This window comes from Setaria viridis, chromosome 4 (assembly GCF_005286985.2).
Source record: "Setaria viridis chromosome 4, Setaria_viridis_v4.0, whole genome shotgun sequence".
Taxonomy (NCBI): domain Eukaryota; kingdom Viridiplantae; phylum Streptophyta; class Magnoliopsida; order Poales; family Poaceae; genus Setaria; species Setaria viridis.
This window is the reverse complement of record NC_048266.2, coordinates 29,554,768-29,560,988: the sequence shown is the minus strand read 5'-3', so window position 1 is coordinate 29,560,988 and position 6,221 is coordinate 29,554,768.

Below are 6,221 nucleotides of genomic sequence, written 5' to 3'. Positions count from 1 at the left end.
AATAAGGATCCAGTGGAAGCTGCGTGCGTAAAATGTTCATGCATATTAGAGCTAACTAACATGTAGAGATAAGGAAAAAGACATCGAAAGTAGACGGTATACACACACTTACTTGAAGTTGTATGGAAGTAGTATGAAATCCTTGAATGTTTGTTTGTCTAGGAAATTGTATACTTCCACCAAGGTTTTTTCCGGCGCTAATTGTATCTGTTGTTGGTTAACTACAGATGGATCCATGAAGCCTATATGTAGGTACGCCTCTCGGCGGCATGTCTGAATTAGCATCCTACATGAAATGGAAGATGAAGTTAGTACGGTGACGCACGCCAAAATTTACATGTAGAGATAAACGGACACTTACAGAACCCAAGCGCTGATCAGAGAGACGTGGCATCATGATGGTACACTTCGTATATATCCTTGAAGTCTAGCCACAGCACTTTCTCGCCTTCGCCGTGAAAATCTATCGGTTTTACCTTCAGGCCGAGCATCTCCCTCGAGTCGGCGGATGCCATCATGTACCATTGATGGAATGCGTACATCTTTGTTGATAGCTTCCGTACCAATGAAGGCTTTACTAGAGGTTTGCCTAACTCATAATGCCATCTCGGCTCAGGGGGCGGTGCAGTTGGCGTCTCAACTTGCCCTAGGCATTCATCAAGTCCAAGACCTGTTTCTTGCATGAACTTCAATACATCTGCTTGTTGATCCAAGGGCATTGCTTTTACCCGTTGAGCGTCTTTTTTTGATAAATGGCTGAGGTCGGGGACAGCACCACTGGAAGATGACTTTCCTTTCCTTTTATCCTTTTCATCAGCCTTTGCTAAAGCCCGTTCATAGTTTGATAAGAGTGGTATCCTTTTCTTGGCTCCTTCTTCCATCCTGATAAAAAAGTTTAAATCTCTTCGATTTACTGGCGGTGGCTCCATCTCCCTTGCTTTTTTTTCTTCGGCTTGTTTCCTGAACCAGTCACTGGCCTCTCGTTGGATTTCTGCCCACTGTTCCGCATGAGACATTGCCTCCCAGCGTTCCTTACGAGTCACTTCAGGCTCCTTTGTTTTCTTCTTTCTTTGTCTTTGCTTGGGAGGCGGTGCTCGTGACTTCTTTAGTGGTGGTGCAGGTTCCTTCATGGGGGCCGCTCATGGTACCGGCGACGGTGATCGGGGAGGGGTGTTGTTATTGTCGTCGTCGCTCCCACCACCAGGATGTGGTGGAGATGGAGACCTTGATATAGATAGAAGGGACGGTCCTGGAGCAGGAGATGATGGTCTCGAGCTATGAGGAGAAGGTCGCTGCTGGGGATCTACGGGGAGCGGTCTTGAGCTCTGAGGCGATGGCTTCGTGCCGGGAATAATGATGTAGTGTTTTCGCCATAGAATGATCCCATGAAGCGCATCTGCCAATGTCTTTTCCCCGTCACCTCCCGGGAGGTCGAGCTCTAGACCTTCATATTATCTATCAACTATTTGCTCTACACGGACGCTGGTGTAGCCAGGTGGAATCTCCATGCCATGACTGCTCTGCCCCGCCAGGGTTGCTAACGCACTCCCGTACGCTACCTATACATATAGCAGAAGTAAACAAGTTATTAAACTCCGATCACGAGGCATGGATCAATTGACAAGATTGCATAAATATTATGTATAAGTATACCTTAATAGTGAGGTTGCCGACCGGTGCATGCAGCTCACATGAGGTCCGTTGCGTGATGGCATCCACGGGGAACCGTTTCTCCTCCACTGGTAACCTGGGCGTCTGCGCATCGGGGAGCCCTGTAGAAGCACAACTGCTCAAGAGGCGTTGAGAAGGGCTGGCGTAGTTTGGATTCGGCAATGCTCCAGATTGGGCCAACTCCGCAACTGCGTGGGCCACTCGACAATTGATTTCCTCCAACATTCTTTGTTCTTGTGCCTGCACTTTGGATTCTAGCATCTGCCGCAAGCTCTCCTCCATCTGTTCCTTTCTTCGCTTGTGACTTTCTGTACGAGGCGCCGTCGCCTTGAAAAGCAAACTTACACGGAATGAACCTGAACCCTTGGCAACGTCCTGGGTGCTCGGGATTACCGAGGGCCAATGTGAGCTCATCATTTTCTCGGTCCACCTTCAACCTCCCAACCTTAGAATCTTCAATGTTCTTCACAAGACGTTCGGCCTTCTTACGTATTGTGTCATTGAAAATCAACGTCCCATCCTCTTGGCTCAGGGAGCCTCCATGAGCGTAATACCAATTTTTTGATTGTTCAGGCCATTCGATAGTTGCAGGTATGATTCCCCGTTCGATCAGATCTTGTTCCATCTTCCTCCACTTGGGAATTGCTGTGCCATAACCACCTCGCCCCAGATGATGATGGTAGCCTTTCTGACTAGCATTTGAAGTGTTGGTAAGGATCTTTTTCACACCATCTTCACTCCTCTTATATTCAATAAATGCCTCCCAGTGGTCCCTCAACAAAGTCCGGAATATTTATACAATTTTCTACAAATTAGTAGTACTTTGTGACAAATTTCTAGCAATAACATGAACTTGTATGAATTTCTAGCAATAACATGAATTTTGTATGAATTTCTAGCAATAACATGAATTTTTACGAATTTCTAGCAATAACATGAATTTTTAAGACCCCTAGTTATAACATGAATTTTTACGATTTTCTAGCAACAACATGAATTTGCGGAGGCCGGGGCGGCGGAACAAAGGAGACGGGGACGGAGTGAGGTGGCCGCAGCAACGATTAATTTCTACCAAATTTCTACTAATTTGTCCATATTTATTGGAATTTCTAGCAACAACATGAATTTGCGACGGAGGCTGAAGGGCGGAGGCGGGGACGGAACCACGGACGGTGCCTAGGTTGTGACGGCAGCAGTCAGGGCGGCGGGACGGCGGAGGCGGGGACGGAACCACGACGAAACACGATTCATTTCTAACCTAGGCGGAGCGACGAACCTAATTACTACTAATTACTACTAATTTACACTAATTTGATTTTCTAACACATATACAAAAATCTATTGAATTTCTACCTAATTACTACCTATTTATTTAGTAACTTTAAAAAAAGGTCTTGCGTCAGCAAGGCGGTACTCCCGGTGCCAGTGCCGGCCGGCGCGGCGGACCTCTCGCGTGCGGTCGACGGTGGCCGGGGCGACGAGGTGGCCGGGGCGGCGGAACGGCAGAGGCGACGACGGAGCGAAGGCGCGCAGGACGGCGGGACGGCGGAGGCGGGACGTCGACGAGGCGGCGACGAGGCGGTGACGAGGCCCGCGATGGAGCTGGTGGCCGGCAGCGACGAGGTAGAGGCCGGGCGCGACGGAGGAGGATCGAGGCGGGCCGGCCGGGGCGATGGAGGAGGAGGATGTCTGGGCGCGGTCGGCGGCGGGACGACGACAGCCGGGGCAATGGGGGGCGATGATGGCGGCGGCTGGTGAGGGAGGCGGACGGGCAGCAACGGAGCAGAGCGCGCGCGGGACTTGGCGAAAATTTTGCTAAGTGTAACTGGCGTGGGGAGTAGAAGGGGCTACAGTGCCTTTTAACCCCCCCTTTATCCCGGTTCGTAATGGCACCTAGGACTAAAGGGCCTTTTGTCCCGGGTCCCATCACCAACCGGGATAAAAGCCCCCCCCCCCCTTTTATCCCGGTTGGTGACGGGATCCGGGACAAAAGGGTGCGTCCGCCAGGTGGGCCTGGGAGCCTACCCTTTTATCCCGGGTGCCACCACCAACCGGGATAAAAGGGGGGGCCTTTTATCCCGGTTGCAGTTGGCAACCGGGATAAAAGGGTACGTCCACGCGGGAGTCGAAAAGTACCCTTTTATCCCGGTTGCAGTTTGGAGCCGGGATAAAAGGGGGGCCTTTTGTCCCGGTTGCTGTTGGCACCCGGGACAAAAGGTCTTTTTTCTAGTTTTCTTCTCCCGCCTGTTTTTTGGAAATGGATTTTATTTATCTTTTCACTGCATTTCAGGATGAAAAACAAAAACCTTCACATATTTTGTACATGCAAAAATATATTTAATTAGCAAGTAAATTGACAATAAGTGTGATTTAGTCATTAATTCTATACCAGTTCATTTAGCCTCTAAAATATTTATTTTACTGCATCGCTGTGATCAAGAAATTATTCAATTAAATAATTTCAATGCGCAGAAAAATCCATGTATGTATGTGGTTAACATTGTTCATGTTTATCTAAAAAATCTTCACCTAAAAAATTTAAGAACACATGAAATCATACATAGGGTAAATTAAAAATTGTATCAATTAATACACAAAGGTCATGTAAATTTAGCGCATTACAATACAACGTTGTAAAATTTCTTCTTCACGTAAGTTCCTTGATCAGGATGCTTGGATCAACTTCAACGGCGAATGGAGGCATGCCATCAAACTGATCATAATCATCTGATTTGTCTGTTTTATCCTCGACTCCCACGATTTTTCTTTTACCTGGAAGAACTATGTGGCACTTTGGTCCCATGTCTCTTCTGGATTCCTCTTGGGTTTGCTACACATGTCCTTCACATAGAACACCTGATGCACGTCACTGGCAAGTACGAATGGGTCATCACTGTATCCAGTCTTGCTCAGATCTACTATTGTCATTCCGTACTGATCTTTGGTTACGGCAGTTAGCTTCACCCAATTGCAAAGAAATAGAGGGATGTACAGTGGTCCGTATTCGAGTTCCCATATCTCCTGTATGAAACCATAATACGACTCCTTGCTATTATTTCTGTCCATGGCATCTATGCGGACACCACTATTCTGGTTCGTGCTTTTCTGGTCCTGGGCTCTCGTGTAAAATCTATAACCATTTATCTCATAGCCTTGGAATTTGACGATTGTGCTAGCAGGTCCCCTGGCTAACCAGGCAAGCTGTGGGTGAATCTCAGAGTTACCCATAAGTTGTTGGCGCAACCAGGAGGGAAAAGTTTCCATGTGATGACGGGTAAGCCAAGCATCGGATTTGGTCGGGTTTTTGGAAACTACCATCTGCCTGTGCTGCTCGATATACGGAGACACAAAGGATGACTGTTGTAGAACAGTGTAGTGTGCCTTGTCGAACAAATCAGTATCATTGCTCAAACTTTATTTCCTTCCAAGGGTGCCCATTCCTCGGAGCCTCCCCTTGTGGCATGAAGTTGGAACCTCAATCGAGTCAATTGAATCAATAAAATCAACACAAAACTCGATCACCTACTCTATTCCATATCCCTTGGCGATGCTTCCTTTTGGACGGGCACGATTAAGAACATAGTTTTTTAGGACTGCCATGAACCTCTCGAAAGGCCACATATTGTGCAGGTATATAGGTCCGAGAATACCAATCTCTTTTACTAGGTGAACCAGTAAGTGCGTCATAATATTGAAGAAGGATGGTGGAAATAACAACTCAAAACTGACAAGACATTGCACCACATCGTTCTGTAGCTTTGATAGCTTGGATGGATCGATTGCCTTCTGTGAAATCACATTGAGAAACGCGCATAGCTTTACGAGCGGCAACCGGACATTTTCTGGTAGAACACCCCTCAGTGCAACCGGAAGCAACTGGGTCATCAACATGTGGCAGTCATGAGCCTTGAGATTTGTAAACTTCTTTTGTTTGTCTATCCTGAAAGGTTACTCAATGCAGGTCAATCATTGATGGTTACGAACAACAATGCTCGTAGATTAAAGATCTCTTGTCTATCCTCATCCCACACACGTACACCTTCTTCCTTCTAGAGCTGTAAAAGGTCATCAACCAACGGTCTTAGGTACACGTCAATATCGTTGCCGGGTTGTTTTGGGCCTTGGATAAGCGTCGGCATCATAATGAACTTCCGCTTCATGCATAGCCAAGGAGGAAGGTTGAACATACAAAGGGTCACAGGCCAAGTACTATGGCCACTACTCAACTCACCGAATGGATTGAATCCATCAGTACTTAAACCAAACCTTATGTTCCTTGCTTCACTTTCAAAGTCCGGGAATGTTCTATCAATTGATCTCCACTGTGCCCCATCTGCGGGGTGTCTCAGCATCTCATCTTCCTTATGGTCTTCTTTGTGCCATCGCATCAACTTAGCATTCGCCTTGTTCCTAAACAAGCGCTTCAAGCGTGGTATTATAGGGAAATACCACATCACCTTCGTGGGAACTCTCTTCTTGGGATACTGCCCCTCGACATCACCAGGATCATCTCGCCTGATCTTATACCGCAGGGCTTCGCAGACGGGACA